Consider the following 24,871-nt stretch of genomic DNA (forward strand, 5'->3'; position numbering starts at 1 on the left):
GGCTACAGTCCATAGGGTCACAAAGAGTCAGATACCATTGATCAGCTGAGCACCTGAGCATGAGAACGCACAGAACAACTCCAACAGGGATTCCTAGATGTATAAGAAATTTTTTTAAAAAAGAGTTTTTAATGTGTTCAAGGGTAAACCTGCCCACTCCCCACCCCCCAAATTAGATTTGAACTAAAGTAGCAGGGACTTCCTCAGTGATCCAGTGGCTAAGACTTTCTGCTTCCAATGCAGGGGGCACAGGTTCGATTCCTGGTTGGGAGAATTAAGATCTCACATTTCATGTGGCATGGCCACACACACACACACAAAAAAAGACTGTAAAACTAATGTTTAAAAATAAGCAAAGTAGTTGGTATTCCCTTGAGAATATAATCTGGTGTGGAAAGAAGAGGAACAGATTGGAAATAACTGAGGGTTAATATGCAGATACCTCTTGTCTCTGCAGACAGACTATAAACAATTCAAAGGCAGAAACCCTGTCTTTTATTTCTTTTGATTCCTCACATAAATTATAGGAGCTATAAATACATGGCAAGTATATAAATATTTATTAAATGAATGAGGTAAGCACAGCAGAAGGAAAATGTGAAGGATAAGACACCACAGAATCATAGGATTTTAGAGTGAGGAGGGTACTTTTAATCCTTTTTATAAATGAAGAAATTGAGGCATAAACATTAAACAGCTTGCCTAAAGACCATATACATCAGTTTATAACTCAACTCTCATGGCTTTAAATTTGGAGTTCTTCTATTCCATACTTTAATTAAAGAATGACAGAGAAGTAATTCCTGGGGGAGCCCTGTATATTAATTCATGAATGTGAGCTTTGATGAACCAAAAAAGTTAATAGGTAAGTGGGAGAAGTTAAACTAGATGAAGAGGGTAGGGTAAGAAATAGAATGGCAGGTAAGAAATAGAATGAATGACCAAGAATCAGAGAAGAGTGTAAAACAGAAAATGAAAGAAGATAAACAAAGAGATATGGCAAGAAAAGTAACAAAAAAGATGAGTAAAAAAAAAACAGTACAGAAATGGGAAGGAGAAAAGTGAGAAATGGTTAGAGAGGTATGAGGAGATGGTATCTGGGGAATTTTTGAAGCTATTTATATGTTCAAGAATTTTTAAAAATATTTATTTATTTTTGGCTGCATCAGGTCTCAGCTGTCGGCACACAGGATCTTCACGCGGGCTCCTCTCTTGCTGTGATGTGCAGGGCTCTGTAGTTGCAGCTTGTAGGCTTGGTTGCCACACGGCATGTGGGTTAGTTCCCCAACCAGGGATCCAACCTATGTCCCCTGCGTTGACAGGTGGATTCTTAACCACTGAACCACGAGGGGAGTCCCAAACATATTTCTTAAATAAGCAGGACAACCATCTCCAGGAAACTAAACTAGGATATTAGGAAAATAATAAGGAATAATGAAGAACCAACTACAAATACTGGGTATTAAAAATAATAAATTTCAAATCAGGTTTAATAATGAAATGAATATAAATACAGTTGAATATTATATTTGATACAATAGAAAAAATCAATATACTTGAAAATAAAATCAGTGAATAGATGATCAAAATGAGATATTAAGAAGGCATAAAGCAATTAAAAATATATATTATAAAAGTTTAAAAATATGGAGGCTTAAAAGAATAAGAGGACAACCCACAGACAAGGAAACATTTGCAAAAGATCTATCTGACATAGGACTGTTTCCCAAAATACATAAGGAACATTTGAAACTCAACAATAAGAAAATGAATCAACCAATTAAAATAATGGGCAAAAGACCTGAACAGACACTTCACTAAAGATGACATACACGTGGCAAGGAAGCGTCTGAAATGATATTCAACATCATATATTATTAGGAAAATGCAAAGTAAAATAACAATAAGAAATCACCACACTCCTAATAAAATGGCCAAAATCTAGGACACTGACAACACCAAATGATGGCAAGACTGTGGGGCAGCAGGAACTCACTCACCACTGGTGAAAATGGAAGATAAATCACAGTCACTCTGGGAGACAGTTTAGCAACTTCTTACCAAACTAAGCATACTCTTACCATATGATCCAGCAATCACACTTCTTAGTATTTACCCAAATGAGTTGAAAATGTGTAAACACAAAAACCTGTGTGATGTTTACAGCAGCTTTATTCATAATTGCCACACTTGAAAGGAACTAAAATGTCTTTCAACAGGTGAATGGATAAATCAACTAGTACATCCAGACAACGGAATGTTATTCAGTTCTAAAATAAAATGAGCTATCAAACTATGAAAAGACATGGAAGAACCTTACCTTCATATTACTAAGTGAAAAAAGCCAATCTAAAAAGGCTATGTGCTGTATAACTTCAACTATAGGACATTCTGGAAAAGACAAAACTATGACAGTAAAACTTTTTACAGAACAGTAAAAAGACCACCAGTTAACAGCAAGTTAGGAAGAAAGGACAAACAGCCTGAGCACAGAGGATTTTTAAGGCAGTGAAACTATTCTGTATGATACTATAACAGCACTTACATGTCATTACACATTTGTTAAAACCCACAGAATGTACAACACAAAGAGTGAACCCTAATGTAAACTATGAACTTTGGTGATAATGATGTGTCAGCGTAGGTTCATGGGTTATAACAAATGCATTGTTCTGGTGTGGGATGTTGATAGTGGGAAAAGCTATATTTGTCGGTGGAAGGCATACATAGACACTCTCTACAGTTTCTGCTCAATTTTGCTGTGCATCTAAAACTATTCTAAAAAATAAAGTATATTTAAAGGGAAAAATAAAAGAATTAGTTGTGAAGAGTTAGTTGTGAACATATATGGAGGGTAGGAAAAACAGAGTCAATATCTAAATAATAGGACTTTCAGAAGGTGAGAAAGAAACAGAAATGAGGAATAATGAGAAATAATGACCAATAATTTCCAAAAATTAAAGATATGTCAGTTTGACATAATATATAAGAAAAAAATACCTAGACACTTTATAAAGAAATCTTAGAACATCTCAAAGTGAAAATTCTAAAAATTCCCCCCCACAAAGTAGCTCACCTAAAAGAAAAAAAAAATTCCAGGTTTCTAATTATTGATAGTAATAACGTATGTAAATGGAGTAATATTTTTTAAATGATGAAAAAATGAAATTGAATATATAACTAAGTGAAAGTATGTCTGTCACTCAGTACTGTCTGACTTTGTGACCCCATATAACTAAACTATTATTTAAACACAAGGATGAAATAAAGACATTCTTAGGAATATAAGTACTCAGATGGTTTACCATGAAAACTGCTAAACAAAAAAAATAAAAATATTGGTCCAGATGTTACAAATATAGGTGGCTCAATTAAGACATGGCAAGAAAGAGTGAGTAAATAACTTAAAGGCGACTTTCCTGGCAGTCTAGTGGTTAAGACTCAGTGCTCCCAATGCAGAGGGTGCTGGTTTGATCCCCGGTCTGGGAAGATTCCACATGCCTTATAGTATGAAAAAAAACAAAACCCAAAACTTAAAGGTTCACTATTGTTTAATCATAGAGACAAGGATTTCTCTACAAAAACAAGCTTCCCATACAAATGTTTAACAATGATTCTTCTGAATATGTGGGCTCTGGCAATGTGGGTTCTTAACTTTTTTTGGATAATGTACCTCCTTGAGAATCTGATTAGTGCTAGGGATCTTCTCTCTCTTGAAATACACATACTTATTTAGACAGATATTCAGATACAACTTTATGTACAACTTTAAGGGGGTCACTGAGCCATGCTCCCCAAACTAATCCATACACAAGTCTGTTTGGGGTGGGTTTTGTTCACTTTTAATTTTTAATTAAAGCATAATGTACACATAGAAAACTAGAACTGCAGGAAAGTGAACACAACAGTACCATAATATATACCTTTAAGAAACAGAACAGTACCAGTAACTGGAAGTCCTGAATCCCCCTTCAGTCCTCCCAAAAAGAACCACTATTTTGACTTCTAACAGTGAATTATTTTTGTCTGTTTCTGAACTTTATATAAATGGAAGGTAGAAGGATTCATACAGACTGTATTCTTTTGGTCCAGTTTTTTTTACTATACACTGTTTTTGATATTCAGTCATACTCATATATGTAGCAGTAGTTTGTTCACTTTCATTTCTGTATAGTTTTCATTAAGAATATCATAATTTTATGTATCCATTCCATTGTTAATAGACATCTGGATTACTTCCAAAGTTAGGCTATTACAAATAATTACAAAGCCATGTACAAATTATTTTCCAAATATACCTACAAATAAAGGTGATAGGATATAGGATAAATGTATACCCAACTTTGGTACATAATGACAGTGTTCCAAAGTGACTGTAGTAAGACCTTACATTTGATGAGTAAGATGGCTTAGAAATAAAAACTTGTTTTGCAAGCAGAAACATTTCTCTGACTGATCTCTCTAAAATAGTCAGTTCAGTCGCTCAGTTGTGTCTGACTCTTTGCAACCCCATGGACTGCAGCATATCAGGTTTCCCTGTCCATCACCAACTCCCGGAGCTTGCTCAAACTCATGTCCATCAAACAGGTGATGCCATCCAACCATCTCATCCTCCGTCATCCCCTTCTCCTCCCGCCTTCAATTTTTCCCAGCATCAGGGTCTTTTCAAATGAGTCCGTTCTTTGCATGAGGTGGCCAAAGTATTGGAACTTCAGCTTCAGCATCAGTCTCTCCACTGAACACCCAGGACTGATCTCCTTTAGGATGGGCTGGTTGGCTCTCCATGCAGTCCAAGGGACTCTCAAGAGTCTTCTCCAACACCACAGTTCAAAAGCATCAATTCTTCAGCACTCAGCCTTCTTTATAGTCCAGCTCTCACATCTATACATGACTACCAGAAAAATCACAGCTTTGACTAGGTGGACTTTGTTGGCAAAGTAATGTCTCTGGTTTTTAATATGCTGTCGAGGCAGGTCATAGCTTTTCTTCCAAGGAGCAAGCGTCTTTTTAATTTCATGGCTGCAGTCACCATCTGCAGTGATTGTGGAGACCCCAAAATTAAACTCTCTCACTGTTTCCATTGTTTCCTCATTTATTTGCCATGAAGTGATGCATGAAGTTAGCATTACTTTGCTAGCGTGTGAGATGAGTGCAATTGTGTGGTAAGTTTGAATGTACTTTGGCATTGTCCTTCTTTGGGATTGGAATGAAAATTCACCTTTTCCAGTCCCGTGGCCACTGCTGAGTTTTCCAAATTTGCTGGCATATTGAAGGCAGCACTTTAACAGCATCATCTTTTAGGATTTGAAACAGTTCAACTGGAATGCCAGCACTTCCACGAGCTTTGTTTGCAGTGATGCTTCCTAAAGCCCACTTGTCTTTGCATTCCAGGATATCTGGCTCTAAGCGAGTGATCACACCATCGTGGTTATCTAGGTTATTAACATCTTTTTTGCATAGTTCTTCTATGAATTCTTGCCACCTTTTCTTAATATCTTTTGCTTCTGTTAGGTCCATACCATTTCTTCCTTTATTGTGTCCATCTTTGCACGAAGTGTTCCCTTGGTATCTCTAATTTTCTTGAAGAGATCTCTAGTCTTTCCCATCTGTTGTTTTCCTCTATTTCTTTGCATTGATCACTGAGGAATGCTTTCTTGTATCTTCTTGCTATTCTTTGGAACTCTGCATTCAAATGGGTATATCTTTCCTTTTCTCCTTTGCCTTTAGCTTCTCTTCTTTTCTCAGCTATTTGTAAGGCCTCCTCAGACAACCATTTTGCCTTTTTGCATTTGTTTTTCTTGGGGATGGTCTTGATTACTGCCTCCTGTACAATGTCACAAACCTCTATCCATAGTTCTTCAGGCATTCTGTCTATCAGATCTAATCCCCCTGAATCTCTTTGTTCCTTCCAATGTATAATTGTAAGGGATTTGATTTAGGTCATACCTGAATGGTCTAGTGGTCTTCCCTACTTCTTCAATTTTAGTCTGAATTTGGCAATACTGGCTTGGTCAAAAAGTTCGCTTGGGGTTTTCCATAACATGTTATAGAAAAAACCCCAAAAGAACTTTTGGCTTATTCAACATAAGTTTACTGTAGTTTTGTTTCAGTTAAGTCATTGCTGAATACAGCTATACCAACACTATAAAAAGAGCAGCTAAGTGCTCTGGAATCAGTCTGGAGAAGTTCAAATCCTAGCTCTAATGTTACTTTATCATACAAGCAAATAAACATGTGCTTAGGGTATGGCAAAAAAAGTTTAATTCAAGTAATTTTACTTAAATATAAGGTATCATCATTTTAAGAAATCAAAACTTTGCTGATATTGCTTATCTATATGTTTTGGAATTGATTTTGTTCTGAATTATAAAAGTAGCATCAAAGTCACTTCAAGGCTTGCTAATGTAAAGGTTTAGAGACAGGAAATTATGATGGATGGTCTTCATCATTCAACTAATAAACACTTACCAAATGTTAATTGAAAAGGACATGTGTCAGCTCCATTTTTGACCATCCAGCATAAGAACTCCTTTGCTATATTAAAAAAAATCTGCCACTGTGTGTCTTAGAAGCCATAGGGTCAACCATGAAAGCCAAGAAGACCAGATAACTTGTTTTCCTATTTAGGGACCAGGTACATAGATTGGACAATTAGATGCTCTCATGCAGAATGAATATAGAGCTAAAATTGGAGAGTTTAAAAATCATTCTTAGGGCAGTGACATGCAGTATCCAGTGGGGTGTTTCAACAATGGCCTCCAACATCCTGTGGAGGAGTCAACAGTGTCTTAAACAGCAACAGGACATTTCCGTGGCATAACTGTGGCCATAGTCAAGCCTTGAGGTTGGTTAGTTGGTTTCCTATTTGTTCTCAGAGTCTGTTTCTCCAGTCTTTCAGTCACTTCTGTAAGCTAACTAATATCCTACCAATAAATTCTTTTTAACCAAAGTTGATTTCTGTAGTTGGCAAACAAGAACCCCAAAATGGTAATCTTACTATACGCCAGGCTCTGTACCAGGCACTGGGAACACAAACACAAATAATTTATGGCCCTGTCTTATAGGAGTTTGAGAAGGCAGACAAACAGACAGACAATTAATGTAAGTGATAAGTCTACCACAGAAGTAATCACACAAAGTACAAGGACACATAGTTTAGGCTTCAAGAGTCAGAAAAGAGTTATCACCTAAATTTTGAAATTTGAGTAGGGTAATAGAAGAGAGAAGAGTATTCCAAACAAAAGGAGCAACAAGTAAAAGTCATATTGCCTTTTCTTTGCTCATCACTTCCTTCGAAGGATAAAAGTGGAAAAGGCAAACTGAAGAATTTGTGGAAGGGGATGAGAAACAGTTACAATTTGTGATCTGGGTGACAGGTCACAAACTTTTGAGCTTGCTACAGGAAAATAAACTTTATACTTAAAACACACACACCCACCATTACTGCTGTCACCACTGCAAAACTATCTTCTCTCTCTTTCTTACCTATATCAGTCACTTCTCAGAACAGTCAAACTATGGACCTCTGAATTTGGTTGTTTATTTCTTTTTTTTTTTGGTTGGTTGGTTGTCTGTGATAGGGGTGGTATCGGAGTCATGAATGAGTAGATAAAGGAATTGAAAAGAGAAGTAAAGGTGTTAACCAACTGATCAGTGTAATGAAGCAAAAAGTGTTCTGCCAACTGCTCACACTACTTTTGCTTAAAGGTAGGTACAAACACCACAGGAGAAAAAACTGATGTAAAATATTTTATAAAAATATTGTGTGTATGCTTTTTCCTTTAAAATTACAAAATTTCAGTACTGACATAGGTCATTCTCAGAGCTTTATCTTTTAAAATTATACTAGGCTTGTGCTATGCATTGTTTTCACTGTTTACTTTTATAAAAACTGTGATCAGCATAAGTTTTATAAGCCCTTGTATTTCAGTCATCCACTGTATAAAGTTCTACGCTTGCACAGGGGGAAAACAAAACATTATGTAAGTAAACTAATCAACCAACCACTCTTAAAAAAATTTGATAAAGGAGGCTGAAAGCAAATGATCAGTAAAAGCTCATTTCCAAAAGTGACATTACAATACAAACAAACTCAGAATTTGAGTATTCTAAAAATCTACAATCCTCCTTTTAAAAAGAAGTATTTACTATCAAGTGAAGGATAGATATGAAAAAATAAGTTTTCATTTCAGCTCCATTAAACTGAATGCTGTAAAATTCACTTCAGCTATACCAAACTCCACATCACCTTTGTAAATTCAGTTCTTCCTATCAGAATGCCCCTGTTCAGATGGCCAGTTCCTGTGTAATATGTGAGAACTGCTCTTTGAAGCCTTTCCTAATCCTGCTCCCAGGAGAGACTGTCATTCTCTTATACTTCAAGACCATCCTGTACACATCTGTATTATGGCTATCACATTAATACTATCACTGTTTCTTTGAACATCTACTCTTCTCAACTAGATTAGGAGTTCTTTGAGAGTAGACAGGCAATATTACATCTCTATCTCTGTAAGTATCTGTTTTAGTACAGTCCCTGAGAAAGGACAGGCAGTCAGTAAATGCTTGTTGAACAGAAAATGACACAATGTATTAATAATAATATTAATATAAGACTATTTGTGTTCAGGAAATAGCAATATTCAAACTTCAAATTCTGTATGCAGAAACTATATCAGTTCTACTGGTTCCTATTTTGAAAGGGGGAGATATTTTGATAGCTTTCACAATATGGATTGGGATGAAATAACTTTTAAGTTCTTTTCTATTACATAAAGCTAATGAGTTGTCTTTATTTCAAAAAAACCTTAATTTTATTTCACATTATTATTTCTTTGCAATCACCACGTTTTAGGATATCCATGAACCTACATCCCTCTTCCGTGAGACTTGTATGCCCTAGCATCTATTCCTCTACTATAAAAATGAAGACTGAAACGTTCTCTGAAATCTTGGTTTCATCAGCCACAGCTGATTGGACCAGACACAGACATATGCCTCAAACTGGAGTTTTTCCCAGGGTTTAGAATGGGATCACAGAACCATGAGTGAATATATGAACTTAAGAGTTAGAGGACTCGCTCAGCCATGCGCAGTGGTAAAAGACAACATGCAGGGAGAGAAAAATGAAGCAGACAAGCTGGGGGAGCAGAAGAGATCCTGCTGCCCCAGGGTGGGGAGAAAATAGCTTTCTAAGTTACTGGTGAGTTTCCAATTTCTGACTCCCCTCTCCCTCACAAAAGTCTGGTTGTAATATTAATACTTCTACCTTCAAAGTACTGTGAAAGCCCTAGTATCCTTGCCATCAGCACTAATTTCCTTTTTAAGTAAATTAGTTTGAATTTGGTTTCTAATATTTACAAAGAAAAGAAATTTTATTTTAAAACCTCAAAAAAGAAAAGGTCAAGTAGGAATACCAAAATGACAGTTAACCACAGGAGGAAAAAAAAAAAAAACTTTGTTAAAAATGGCTGTTACACTGGTATCTTCAGGCATTCTCAGCATAAGAAAATGAAAAATATTCACCAACCACAACAGGCTCAAACAACACCTATAAATCCAACTTCAGCACAGCTGTCAGTATGAAGAAAATTCTATTTCAAAGTTTGGGGGATAAAAAGATTAAATAAGAGGGAGTATCTTAGAACTTATTAGAACAAATTATTTTATAAAAAGAAATAATACCACTCACTACTATTCTGACCAAAAAGGGGATGGGAGTATGTCTGATGATAATAGCCAGTACTATCTAACAAGCCTATGTATCATTATACCGTTTTCCCCATCCATTTATACTCTTTTCTCTTAAAAGCATGCCATTACAGAGTCCTCATCTAAAATGCTCAGTGGTACAAGACAGTGATCTTAAAAAAATCATAAAAAAGGAAGTAGCACAGTCAGTAGCACAGTCATTATACAGCATTAACTTCTAAAAAAAAAAAAAACTAATACATTTTTCTTTGAAATTAGTTTATTAGTAAGAAAATTCCTTTAGCAACTCAGATTAAAAAAAAAAAGAGTTTGTTTAGAAACAATTTTCAAAGGGATAATGACGGAGTGAGAAGACGTATGTATACCTGTGGCTGATTCATGTTGTATGGCAGAAGCCAACACAATATTGTAAAGCAATTATCCTCCAATTTAAAAAAGAGGAAGCAATAAAGAATGAATACTGGTAACTTCGACTGTTCAAAACAAATATTTATAAGAAAAACTGACTAGTTTCACATAATAAAGATTTAGCAAGATGGGGAAAATCTACAAACTTAATAGAAAGTTCAGAGATAAAAAGAAACCAAAACAACCAGTACTTATATCAAATTTGTCAAGATTATATAGTCAGTTCTGGGTATTGAGAAAAAAAATGAGACATTAGAGTAAAAGAAAAAGCTTATGAAAAATTAAACAGTGACTGCCATAAAAAAGATTTTAAGTAAACAAGCCCCAATTGTTTACAATAATGGAAGAGGGCAGAGGTATCGATCATTTTTAATGACTTATACTGCTTCCAGACTGTACTTACTGAAATTACATTTTATTATGATTGTCCAATATTCTGAGAATTTAAGTCTAGTAATGAAGGAATACTCTGCAGGTTTGACTTCGAAGTGGGAATTTTTCCAATTTCCCCATTCTGCCCTGTTATTCAATCTTTCTCTGCAACATACTTCAGTTTAACTCCCAAATTAATAAAAAGCATAGTATCAGCAGAGCTACCATGCTCACACCTTAATCCATAATAGGAAAGGCTGGTTAATGCTACAGAATAGACTATATGAAGATTAAGTGTAAAATAAGGGCATTCCTAGAGTTTACTGTTATTAATAAGTTAAAAAAAAAAAACTGCGGGAATTTAACTAATGAAATAGAACAATAAAGAAATGCTAATTATTATTAATGCCAATTTAAAATTTGTGACAGAACACCAAATGCTAGCGCTACTAGAAAGACTAGTAGCTTTCTACTAACTGTTTCTACTAGGCATTTCTACTAGTAATGCCAAAACATTCTCAAAAGCTAGGAATTTATCTTTCATTTTAAAACCCAGGATTAGATGGTTTGTTCATTCATTTGATAATTCTAGGATGTGGGGGGGGACTTGAATACATAAATTAAAACATTCGAAGAGCAGCAATGACATAACAGATTATTTAGTGAACACTAAACAAGTGCCAGGCACTGTTCTAAATGCTTTACCTGCAGTAGCAAATTTAAGTTTCACAACAATCTTATGAAGAAGTACCCCCATTTTACAAAAGGAAAGAAACTGAGGTACAGAAACATAATAGGTATTCAAACAGCAAAGCTAGGTTTCAATCTGAAAGTTTGGGTCTAGATCAACTGCTTTATACTGCCTCTCCAATACCAAAATAATTCATTCATCAAAATCTTAACTGAGTGTCTTCTCTGTGCCAGAAGCTGTTATATTTGCTTGAGATATAACACAGTTACTAACAGATTATTTCAGAAGGAACTTGGTAATCCAGATAAGAGTATGGGCCTGACAACCCACAGAATGGGAGAAAATATTAGCAAACAAAGCAACCGACAAGGTATTAATCTCCAAAATATACAAGCAGCTCATCCAGCTCTATGTAAAAAAAAAAAAAAAGGCAGAAGATCTAAATAGACATTTCTCCAAAGACAATATTCAGATGGCCAAAAAGCACGTGAAAAAAATGCTCAACATACCTAATTATCAGAGAAATGTAAATCAAAACTACAATGAATTATCACCTCACATCAGTCAGAAGAGTCACAATCAAAAAGTTTACAAACAATAAATGCTGGAGAGGGTGTAGTGAAAAGGGAGCCCTCCTATACTGTTGGTGGGACTATAAGTTTGTCCAGCCACTATGGAGAACATATGGAGATTCCCTAAGAAACTAAAAATAGAACTACCAGCAATCCCATTCCTGAGCATACATCTGGAGGAATGTCTACTTTGAAAAGATACATAGCTCAAAGTTCATAGCAACACTATTTACAATAGCCAAGACATGCAAGTAACCTAAATGTCCATCAGCGGATGAATGGATAAAGAAGATGTCATACTTACATAACAATAGAATATTACTCAGCCACAAAAATGAATGAAATAATGCCATTTGCAGCAACATGGATGGACCTTGAGATTACTGTACCAAGTGAAATCAGAGAAAGAAATATCATATGATATTGCTTATATGTGGACTCAATGATAAAAATAAACTTATTTGCAAAACAAAGTCACAGATATAGAAAACAAACTTATGGTTACCAGGAAGGAAAGGGGGAAAGAGATAAATCGGAAGGTTGGGAGTGACATACACATACTACTATAAACAAAACAGATAACTAACAAGGACCCACTGTATACACAGGGAACTCGACTCAATAACAGACCTATACAGGAAGAAAGTCTTAAAAAGAGTGGCTATATGTATACATAAAACTGATTTACTTTGCTCTACAGCAGAAACTAACACAAAATTGTAAATCAACTATATACCAATAAAATTTTTTTTAAAAAAAGAGCATGGGTCTGAGAAGGCTTTCCAGAAGAAGTAAAGCCTACACTGAGTTTTAAAAGATTCAGAGGAGTTAGAGAGGCGAAAAGAAAAGGGAAGAAGAAAATGAAGTCATTCCAAGCAGAAGGACTAACAGGCAATGGTAAACAATTCAGAAATAGCATGTACATTCAAGGAATCTTCAAAAAGCAGTTTGATACAGCTGAGTGGAAAATGGAAAGCATAAATTTAAAGAGTTAAGATTAGAGCTGTTGCTGCTGCTGCTAAATCGCTTCAGTCGTGTCCGACTCTGTGCAACCCCAGAGACGGCAGCCCACCAGGCTCCCCCGTCCCTGGGATTCTCCAGGCAAGAACACTGAGTGGGTTGCCATTTTCCTTATCCAATGCATGAAAGTGAAAAGTGAAAGTGAAGTCGCTCACTTGTGTTCGACTCTTAGCAACCCCATGGACTGCAGCCTACCAGGCTCCTCCATCCATGGGATTTTCCAGGCAAGAGTGCTAGAGTGGGGTGCCACTGCCTTCTCCAGTAAGATGAGAGAACCAGTCTCAGATCATGATGAGGCTTGATGACCTGCTAGAGTTCAACCTTTATTCAGTTGACAGTGGGATGTCAAACAAGAATTTTCTAACTGTGTTTTAGACATACTAGTCTGACAATTCTGACATGAATTTCATGGAGATAAAATCAAAGACAGGAAAACCAGTGAGAAATATTTAGATGGTAAAATCAGCAGAATGCATAGTACATGAATGGATGCAAGGAGAGAAAGGAGGAAACATGAAAGACTCCCAAGTTTCTTGGATGATGAAGTCAGTAGTCAAAATGTTTCTGAACATAGATCAAAGAAAAACTTTAGACAGGTAAATAAGTACAGTTTGGACAAATGGAGTTTGAAGTAAAGATACATAAGCAGTTAGATAAGAATCTCTGATGCTCTGGAACAATATTAATATTGGAAAAACAGCTTGGTGGGTAACTGGCAGTCACATGGTAACTGAAACCATAGGGATAACTGTGACTTACTGTAAAGGCTAAGAGCAACTGACTAACCCTGGGACCACCACTTCTTTTGGAACAGGCAGAGGAAGGCAAACCCTCAAAGGGAATGATCAACACTGACAAGCTCCAGGATTAACAGAAGAGGGCAGCATTAACAGAAATGGCAGTCAAGGGGCTCTCCTTGGTTACTTGAGCGGGAGCAAGTTTAGTGACATAAGTAGTAGAAATTAGACTGTAGTGGGACAAAGAGTTAAGAGTACAGAAAAGATGTAATTTGAACCAATGCAGATTGTTATCAATTTTCTCATCTATAAATTTGAGGTGGTGGGTTATTTGAGCATTAAATGACTTACTACATGGAATCTCACCTATAAGTAATACCACAGGTCCTCAAGCTCACTACACATAGCCATACTGGGTGCCTTTATGGTCTTATTTCAAATTCCTTTATATGGCAAGGCTTTGCACTTGATGTTCTCCCCTAAGAATCATGCTTTCCTCAGCTCTTCACATTAAGCTCTTTCTCATCTGTCAAATATCATCTACTGAGAGGACTTCCCTAAGAAGTACCCTGAAGACCCTCTCAATCATTCTCCCACATCATCATGTTTTACTTCCTTTGTAACTCTAATGATACTTTCAACTTTTCTTGTTTATTTAGAGGTAGTACAGCAAAGTGATTGAGAGTGTAGGCTCCACAATCAGACTGGTTGCATACAAACTACAGCTCTGCCATTTACTAGCTATATAAGTTGCTAAATCTCTGTGTCCTAATTTCCTCATCTTTAAAAGGAGCAAAATAATAAAGTACTTACCTCACAGACTTCTTGAGGGGATTAAATGAGCTAATCCATGTAAAAATTATTATAAGAATACAGGTAAATTCTGAGCACTCATATTATTATATATTTATTTACTTGCAAGGATCTTAGTGCTCCACTGAACTGCATTTTTCAAAATATACTATTAAAGATATGTGAAGTTGTAGTAACTGAGTTGAAATCATAAATATATCAACCAATAACCAAATGAAGGAGTACTGTTCTGACTAAGCCTCAGGAAGTGTTACTTTCATAAAAGAGAATTTTTTTGGCCACAAAAGTCAGAGAGAGAAAAAAAAACAGAGTTAAGTTTCTTTAATAAGTAAGGGAAATTTTTGATAAGTTATATATAGAATTACTATGTAATTTAGATCAGCCTATAAAAAGCAAAACTAAAATATGAAGAACAGAGAAAAGAAGGTCCTGAAAAGTTGTGACCTAAGTAACTTTGAAAACAGTGTTTTGACTAGGAACTCTAAAAGACAAAAGAATTTAAGGGAAAAAAAAAGATAAAACTTTTCTAGTTGGTAAAGTCATTTCTCACTGGGATATGATTAACAATTATGAAACTAAACATGTATAATGAGACTGAACAAATAAGTAAGTGGACAGCGGATGGTGAGAACCAGGTTTTTCATTTCTGGAGAATAAGGTCACAAATAAGCAAGGGGGTAAGGCTAGGATGAACCATGTGGTACTGAAATAGAGTCAAAAAGATATCAGTATGAAGTTACACTTAGCTTCATACAGATACAGATGTACTTATGTAAAAAAAGTTATATATTTGCATACATGGGTTAGTATACATACATACATATCCTAGGTCTGTACACTGAAATCTAAAAGTAATGACATCTCAACAGCAGTAAGCATACCCAGTGCCCAAATCTTGGTTTCTAATACCCTTCTCTAATAAAAGTAACCAAGGATCCTTAAATAAATGATTGATTATAGGGCTGGGGCAGGGAATATAAAAGATTAGCCTGGAGAATTTTGTAGTGCCAGAAAGTACAAAAGGGCTCAAAAGAACAACAACAACAATGGTTTCTGTCCTGTCGGTTACAGGAACCAACTAGAAAGAGGTGGAATAACTCGAGCAACAGAATAGGAGTATAATTCAAACAGTATAGCAGTATAACTCAAATTTAGAAATGAATATCCATGAGCCCACACTGATATAAATGATAAAATTTTAAAAATGGGGGAGAAAAGGAACATCTCCTTTAAAGAAGAATTCCAAATAATTTTGTAGATATTCACCCCTGGAGGAGTTGGAGCTTAACTTCCCACCTTAACTTTCCCATTGAGTATGGTCTGCTCTTAGTTACTTGTTCCTAAAAAGTAGCATGTGGAAAAAACTTTACAGTAGAGAAACCTGGCAGGCAGTACCTCAGCCAGGTGAACAAGGTTAAAAACATCAGTGATAAGTCATACTGATAGGTACCCTTGATATGACATGAGAATGGCATTTTCTCTCTGCAGTCATCCTCCCACAAACCCATAACTCAAGTCTAATTATGAGAAGAATATCAGACAAACCCAAATTGAGAGACATTCTACAAAATACTTGACCCATACTCCTCAAAACTGGCAAGGTCATCAAAAGCAAGGAAAATCTGAGAAGCTGTCATAGCCCAGAGGAGCCAAAGGAAACATAATGACTAAATGGAGTGTGCGATCTGGATGGGATTCTGGAGCTGAAAAAGGACATTAGGTAAAAACTAATGAAATCTGAATAATAAATTATGGACTGTAGTTAATAGCAATGTTCCAGTGTTGGTTCCTTAATTGTGACAAGTGTAACACAGAAATGTCGGATGTTAGCAATAGGGGAAACTGGGTGGGGGGAATGTGGTAACTCCCTGAAACTTCTCTGTAAATGTAAAACTATCCTATTGATAAAATTAAAGTTTATTTAGATTAATTAATAATAATAGCAGGGAAGTTACTGCCTTAACCAGACTGATTTTAGTCCTTTAAGTCATGTATAAGAGGGTTGGATAAAATTAGAAATACAGTTGGTACTATGTAAAGCAATCTCAACATTGATGAACAGTTTATAATATAGTATATGAAAGTGCCCAAGTCATTTCATATGTGCATGTTTTTATTCCTTAGTTGATAAAGCACTTTAGGAGCAGAAAACTTTCCTCTTAAGTAGGAGGCCACTCAAACTTTAAAATAAAAATTGTGGTACTAATTATTACTGATAAAAATTCCACTTGGCCTTTGAAGTCCACGAAGTTTAAATAGTTCTACTCAAATATATTCACTTGTACATTACTGAGACATTTCCTCATAGTCTCAGAAGGAGAGGAATATAACCATACGTATTTTAAGAAAGCACACTGGGAAGTTCACTAATAACAGTATATTAAAATTCAAAATTCACAACTAGGGTTCATAATGGGCACTGTTCGAGAGATTTGAAAACTCCAAAAATTTTTTAAAAAACCACTAACATTTGTAACTATCCTGAATATATTAAAAAGAACTCTTACAAAGCAGTAACAAAAAGTCCAGTATAAAATGTGTGAAGGATAGATATAGGCAAATCACTGAAGAGATAACCAAAAATACCCAAATATAAGAAAAGATGAAGAAAAAGATGAAATAAAAACAGAACACAAATGAAATGCCATGTCACACCAATCAGATTGGAAAAATCCAAGAGTCTGACAACACCAACTACTGGTAAGGATGTGCACAAATAGAAACTGTCAGTATTCTATAAACACCAGGGAAAGAGGGAAAAATTTATATTCTAAGACCAGGCAATTTGACAATCAGGTATATGACCTGCAGAAACTCTGGTATGTTGCTTGAAGAGATACAAGGATTTCATGAGGCACTATTAATAGTAAATAAAAAATGAAAACACTCTAAATGTTTATCAACAGATGAAATGACAAACTCCAGTACATTTATCAATGGAACACTACAAACCAGTCAAAAATAAATGAACTAGACCTACAGTGCCAATAGGAATCGAGGGGGAAAAAAGTAAAATAAAGAAAGCAAGTTTCAAGGTGTGTATACCATGACACAATTGTATTAATAGCTGGCTAAATTTACCAGGGCACGGATTTAAGCGGCTTAAATATAAAATTAAAAAGCACCTCCTTAAAACTTTACAACTTTATGAGGTAAATATTTCTATTATCTAGATTTGATAGATGGGGACACTGAGGCATGGAAAAAATTTTTAAATTTGCCTAAGGTCACAAAACTATTAAGTCGCAGACTCAAGATTCAAGCCTAGGACATTACGGCTCCAAAGTCCACACTCTTCAAAAGCAATGTCATGTACTACACACACATATATTTATAGTTTATTGAAAGGTAAACGGGAAGGATATACATCAAATTCATCACAACAATTGCCTCTGGGAGGGGAGATAAGGAGAGAAAGAAAGAGGATGAAATTGGGGAGAAGAGAAGAGACTTTTTATCAGCAATGTTCAGGCAAAGTATAAAGATCTACATTGAAATTTTAGAATTTAGTGTGTTCTTTACAGAGTTCTTTTATATTAACTGTGTATCTCAAGCAAAAATAAAAGAGATACCAAATTTTCTATGGTGAGTATGTGTGTTGCTTACTACTTTGGGGAATTTTCTGTATTTTTTAAACTTTTCAAAATGTCTCCCCTATCAAACAACATGTTAACAAAAATAAATGTAACAAATTTCCAATCTCCATATTTCAGCTTTTATTTGGAAATGCCAACAGCTAAACTGGGAGTTTATGTATGTGTATACACTTTAACATACATATGGAAAATGCATTTTTATGTGGTTCAAAAGATACAAACTAAACATACCAGAAACAGTATTTCTTATATTTTGATGACTCACTATTCTCAATGAAAATGAAGTACATATAGCAATAGCAGGAAAATTCCCTTAATATCTTTCTACCTCTTTTTTTCTGCTGCTTTCTACTTGTTTGTGGTTTTGAAAAGAAGGAAGCAAAAAGAAAGTCCCAAGAAATTGTCACATACTTTAAAAAATAACAGCAGCCATAGATAAACCTATGTGGAGTCCTTCTAAACTTAAGACTTCCCAACATACAATCAGTTCCAAAAATTTACTTGTAAATTGGTTGTCTGGAACTCAGATCATATTTTCCCATAAAGAAAGTTAAAAGAGGATGTAATCACCAGGAAAAAGGTGCCTGGCAGTGAGACAGAGAAGGCAGAGCACAGTATACGCACTGCTGAACCAGAAAGAAAAGAAAGGGTTTTCTCTGCCAGGGTTTGAGGTTAGAAACCATGTTTCATTCATTCACCTTGGTATTCTCAGTGACTACCAAAGTAGCTGGTACCTCATCAACATTGGAAAACCCGCTGCCTGCTGACTGATGAGGTAATGAAGAAAAGACTTGAGTCAAACAGTTCATCAGTTGGTGGCACTGGCAACATAGAATAGTGAGGGTTAAGACACAAACAGAAAAAAGGTAGGAGAGTAACAATGTGCAGTAATAGGAGCATCCATATATAGAAAACTGTTATCAGGCTGGTGCTGGTGGCTAAGAGAATGCCTTCACCTGTATCACTAGCTGTTCCCATTATTGTTGTGTATTGCATAAATACCATATTTTCAGTTAGTTTTGTTAAGAATGAGGCATAAGGTAGTCTCTATTGGGGCAGTAGTTATATGGGATTTTCAGGATTTTCTCCTATGACTCTTGAAAACATATTAGTTTCATTTTAGTTATTATTAGAGTAATACTATTCAGAAGAGAGAACAAAATGCAAACACTAAAATAGAAATTACTGAAAATCCTATCATCCAGAGATAATGTCTTTTAATATTGTATGCATTTCCTGAAAATCATTTTGCCATATATATGATATATAAAAAATAATAACATAGTAATTCCTTTTATTCCTATTTTTCTCTCAAGATTACATTGTGCTTTCTCATGTTAGTAAATTAAAAAAAATACTTTTAATAATTGCATTTACCACACATATTAACTGCCATTAATTTTACTAATTGTCTAGTATATGGCATTTTAACTTACAGATTTTTCACTATTATAGTAACATACTATATAAATTAATCCCTTCTTATATATAAAGCTCTACATTGCTATTTTAGAATTCAAAGTGATAATTATGATACACAGTAATAAAGCATGGAGTACTTGACTTGCCCCCACAATTTCTACTGAGCAATAGTCAATAGGACACTGAACAAACAAGAAAGAAAGAAATTTTTATTGACTTTTCTTCATTTTCTTCTTCCACATTTGGTAGGAACAAGGAAAAATTCCCACAAAATAATTCCCTGATATCAGAGAGGACAAGACTAACAAGTTAATTTCTCTGCTACAGTCACTTCTGTCTGCTACAGCCACTTCTTTTTCCACTTAGAATAATGAACCATCAATTTAAATAGGAATAAATAAGATATAACATTTATAATATATCAAACATCTCTGTATTGGAGCTTAAATCTAAGCACATAAATAGTATGCTTTGAAAAATTCTGCAAACAAAAGATAACGTTAACTAGTATCACTCAATGAAAAAATAGCTTTTACAATTCTTCCATATTTTTATTATTTTTTGAACGAATTAGAAAATGTCATGCATTCTCTCTCTTCCTTCTCACAGCCTCCCAATTACTGCAAATTTTATTCGAGTTGCCATAAATAGGTCAACAGCTCCATGAGCTTAAGAATCAATAACTATTTAAGCCAGTGGTAACTCATGTGGAAAAGTTCAGAACAAATCAGCATCAGCTTCCTGGCTCTTTTGCACAAACATAAAATTTATACTGCTTAACCGATTTTCAAAAGTGTAACTTTGTGTACATAAATTTAAAACTGAGGCCAAATTTTACTTATTATTTATTCCCAGTACTGGGTTACCGTCAAGAGCAATTAACTTTCCTAACAAATACATTCTTTTAAAATTCCACAATGAAGTTAAGTCTACGCTTAATCATTCAGAAAAAGAAAATTATGTAATATACAGTAGTATAATGATGACGATGATGATAATATACACTATTCTGGACTCCTACTGAGAGCTGCAGTTCAAAAAGAGAAAATGTGAAAATGAGGTAAAAGCTACCCAAAATGTTTAATTCTGGCCAAAACAAAGTTCCCATAAAAGAGGCCTAATAACATTTTTTTGTTTCATTGCAAGTTCAAAAGGGGTGCAAATATCTCAGAAATCTTGTATACTTAGATTTTCAAAAGCTGAAATCCTAGTATCTAAACATAAAACTGTGTAACTTGCCCAAGAGCCCTTATTTATTAACCAATCTTAGGTCCCCCAGAGACTATTTTTTACAATAATCTCAAATGCACTACAATAGATTAATGTAACCTGGGCTACGCTGTTCACAGGTGTCGTCTCCTCCTTCCCCCAACAGGAGAGAAGAGGTGGATTAGGGCAAGCAAAAATAGAGAGACACTATGTACACCAAACAACAGCTTGTAATCTTGCAAAATTGTTTCTTTTAAACTTGGGACTATTATTGTCATTAACAGATAATATTTTAAAGAATAACATATTCACGGACTAGTACAATTCCTGCCCTTACGGGTTTCTAGCTAGCTGACACGCGTTTTCTTCCCAGATAAATGCATGCCTGTTGACTGATGCCTATCCTGCTGTTGCAAACAAGAAATAACTGTCCTATGAGACAAAAACCCTTCTCTACGGCTCCAGGCGTAACCATACGTTTGAATTAAAAGCACACTGGAACAATAACAAAAATCTTTCAGTACATCTATCATATAAAAGCATGATCATGAAAAGTCGTTGCTGCGACCCAGTTTTAGGTCACAAGCTTTTTTTCCCCCTCCTCCCCCCAGAAAGCGGTAAAGTTCAAAGGGAATGGTGGCGACCAGGAATTGTTTATCACCTCCCCGCCACCCCCCCTCCCCCCCAAAAAGACTGGGGAAAAACCCCAAACTGGCCAACTTGGACCTTGAGCAGGCTCACGTTGGCTGAGGTAGGCAACGCAGACCCCCGCGAGGAAAATCGGGCCTCTGGGGGCCCGCCAGGCTCCAGCTGCCGCCTGTTTAAAACGTGGAGCAGGTGGGATTCCGTGAGGCCACCTCCGTCTTACGTAACGAGCTTGTCAAAATCCCAGCTCCAGGACCTCCCCTCTCACCGCCCCCGCCCCCACCCCCCAACTAGAGCCCCAGGCCAGCCCGGAATAGAAAATCCGGAACGAAAACAGAGGCGACCCCCCAGCTGCCGACGCAGCGGCGCGGGTGCTGCTCTCAGCACCGCCGCGCCACCCGCAGCCGACCCAGCCAGCGAAGGACAGCCAGGCTCCGAGAAGCCCCCGAGCGGAGGTCGCGGCCATCCACGCCACATCTCCGAGCCCAGCCGGCCCCGCTCCCGTGCCCACGGCTGTCACCGCTCCGGGCAGTGACAGCTCCACATGCCACCGCTGTCCGCGCCGCCGCCCCCGCACTCACCTCACCGCTGGCTCCCGCTCGAGAAGCGGGTCGAGCTTGGAGAGCGGTGCGGCGTCCACTCAGCGGTGGCGGGACACGAGGGGCTGAATGCCGCGGCGCTCCGAACCCGCTTAGCTCATCCCCAGCGGCGCTCCGCCCTGCGCGGCACCCCCGCCCGCCCAGGCCTGCCGTCTCAGTCAGACGGGACTCCCCCTCCCCTCGCGGCCGCCGCTGCCTCCGCCTCCTTCTCTGGCTCCAGCCGCCGCGGCCGCCGCCGCTGCGACCGGCGCCATCTTGACAGTGACGGAGGGGACGGAGGCGGAGATCGCGGCCTGCTAGCGCCAATAGCGGGCCGGGCCCTTGCTCGAGGGGGCGGCTCAGGGACGCGTTGAGGGTCGCGGGGTCCTAGCGCCGCATACGCGCTAGGCGTAGAAGGTGGGCGGAGCTGAGCAGTGTTCTCTCGTGACGCGCTGTAGAGTTGGGGAAGTGCGCTGTGGTTCCCCTTCGGGTGGAACCGAGGCGAGCGTGGGCGACACACACCTTCTCTTCCCCTTTCACCGCAGCGAGGGTCAGGATCCGTCATGGGCCAACTGACCTATTTCCTCCTTCCTGCCCAACAGTCCCAGGAGTCCAGACGTTGGCTAGCCGGAGCTCGTGGCGTCTGCCTGAGCGGCAGCTCCTCTACAAAGAGCGCTCAGAGTCCCCGGGCAACCCCCTCAGGGGTTAGCAACCACCTCCTAGTAGGTTTCGGTACCAAGATACTGCAAGTCAGGTAAAATGGGGAATTCAGGAGGGTTCTCTGAAAAGTACAGTGATGAAACACCAATTGTTGACTGAAGGGGTGTAGGTTACATTGGATTAATGGGTTATGGCCTACTTACACCTGACTATGGTTCTACTATGAATGGCTGTTGGCAAGTTGCCTCTGAAAAATGAGGATAATAAAGGTTGATTACTGCTACTGGGTTGCTCAGAAGGTTAAACAGTATAATACATCTGAAGTGCTTAACATAGTACCTGAAATTACTCAATCAGTGTACATTATTACATGGACAAAAGAAGGGAGAAACAGGACCCTGAAAGGTTTCAAGTCAACTTTCCCAAATCGTGCAGAATAGTCTTTAACTAACCCCTTCTACTGACCAGGTTTATAGCTTTATTTCTTATCTCCGTTTCTTTTGTTGTATTCAGTCAGTCACCAAACATTCACTGAAACTCAAAAACAGAGGGGACACACTGGTGAGGGAAACAGAAAAGGTCTGCCCTCTAGACTGGAGTTGACAGTCTAGTGGGAAAAGGAGGGACAGTGAATTCTCATAAGATCTTGAGGGAAACATGCTATAAAGGTTATGAACAGAATTCTGGGAGAGCAGATACCAGGATAGTTAAAAAAAAAAAAAAAAGTGGTCAGGAAAGGTCCATCTGAGGGATGAGAAGGAGCCAGTAATCTGAGAAATACCCTGGAGAATTAAGGCAGAGGAAATGGCTTATGCATAAGACCTGTGGTAGGAAGGAACTTGGCTGGAGTGGAACTGAGTGGCATCCATGGTGCCAGGGAATCTGTGGTGCAGAGAGGAGTCTGCCCTGATACTAAAGAGGTGAGTGTGTAATCAAGTGAGGGCCCATTTCTCCAGGCCCTAGGAAGATAAAGAAACAAGCCTGGATTTTATTGTAATTGCAGCTGAAAGCTATTGAAGAGGAAGGGATACCTATTAGAGCAGGGAATTGAGAACAGTGATGTTTGGGTTATGATATTATATCTGTATTTCTCGACTGTGAAGAATACGCCTACAGTGCGGAAGCATCAGGATATTTGGTTTGGATCCCTGGGTTGGGAAGATCCCCTGGAGGAAGGCCGGACAACCCACTCCAGTATTCTTGCCTGGAGAATCCCATGAACAGAGAAGCCTGGCAGGCTACAGTCCATGGGGTCACAGAGAGTGGGACACCACTGGGGCAACTTAGCACTGCACAGCATGGGCCAGAGAACTAGATTTAAAGTAAAATAAAAAACCTGAGGTTGAGCCTCTTCAACACTAAATTGTTCAAATTATATGTTCTGGTCTTCAGTTTATATGGTCTTCAGTTTCCTTATTGATTAAAAAAAAAAGTGAACGTCACATAAGACTGCATATGGAGAAATACCACTTTCACTGAAAACTGTTAAATAATGTAATTTCTAAGTGTTTTGTATGTCATGTATAGTTGCCTAAACTGAAGTTGCTCGGTTGTGTCGGATTCTTTGCGACCCTGTGGACTGTAGCCTACCAGGCTCCTCCCTCCATGGGATTTCCCAGGTAAGAGTACTGGAGTGGGTTGCCATTTGCTTTCCAGGGAATCTTCCTGACCCAGGGCTCAAACCCGGGTCTCCCGCATTGCAGGCAGATGCTTTACTGTCTGAGCCACCAGGGAAGCCCTAATCAGTGCAGTACTATTTGGTAAGTACATTTATTGGGTTGTTTATTGCAAGTAGTAATCCAAATCAGTGATTCTTACTCATTTTTGCACAGAGTGCTACTAAGGAAAAGAATATGAACTGTTAGGAATGTGTAGTTTATTGATGCTGTGATTCCAAATGTGTTTTTCTTTTTTTTGGCTGAGTGTGCCATTTCCAGAACTTTTTCATCATCCCAAACTGGAACTCTGTACTGAGTATATTATAAATCCTATTCTACTTTATAAGACATGTATTTTTGAAAGGTATCTGGTAAGTTCCCCTCCCACACCCCCTAAAAATGGCAGTAGCCTTGGTGATCAGTAGGATTGTTTGCTGCCATTGGAGGGTTTAAGGAATTACACCATGTGAGTTTATTTATTATAGTGATTTTTTTTTTTTTTTTGACTGTGCCTGGTGGCCTATGGGATCTTAATTCCCTAACCAGGGATCAAATCCAGATCCACAATAGTGAAAGCAGTGAGTCTTAACCACCAGTGGTAGTGGTTTAGTTGCTAAGCTGTGTCCGACTTTTGCGACCCCGTGGACTGTAGCCTGCCACGCGCTTCTGTCCTTGGGATCCTCCAGGCAAGAATACTGGAGTGGGTTGCCCGCCCTCCTCCAGGGGATCTTCTCTTACGTCTCCTACATTGGGAGGCGGGTTCTTTACCTCTGGTGCCA

The 24,871-nt window shown here is 37.7% G+C and overlaps 1 protein-coding gene and 1 long non-coding RNA gene across 7 annotated transcripts in view; one reads left to right on the forward strand and one right to left on the reverse strand.

Moving 5' to 3' along the window:
* Window positions 1–22,009, reverse strand: part of DENND4A (DENN domain containing 4A) — a 114,366-nt gene extending 92,357 nt beyond the window's left edge. For 2 of the 5 annotated variants that reach the window (XM_065941601.1, XM_065941600.1), the window contains exon 1: window positions 21,778–22,009. The gene's annotated coding sequence lies outside the window, so the exon portion shown is untranslated. The remainder of the gene's footprint in view (window positions 1–21,777) is intronic. The other 3 variants (XM_065941602.1, XM_065941604.1, XM_065941605.1) reach the window with 3 other exon arrangements.
* Window positions 22,010–22,272: 263 nt separating this feature from the next.
* Window positions 22,273–24,871, forward strand: part of LOC136172001 (uncharacterized) — a 64,759-nt gene continuing 62,160 nt past the window's right edge. Inside the window, exon 1 of one of the 2 annotated variants that reach the window (XR_010663949.1) lies at window positions 22,273–22,528. This is a non-coding gene — a long non-coding RNA (uncharacterized lncRNA). The remainder of the gene's footprint in view (window positions 22,529–24,871) is intronic. The other variant, XR_010663950.1, reaches the window with a different exon arrangement.

Source organism: Muntiacus reevesi, chromosome 7 (genome assembly GCF_963930625.1).
Source record: "Muntiacus reevesi chromosome 7, mMunRee1.1, whole genome shotgun sequence".
Lineage (NCBI taxonomy): Eukaryota > Metazoa > Chordata > Mammalia > Artiodactyla > Cervidae > Muntiacus > Muntiacus reevesi.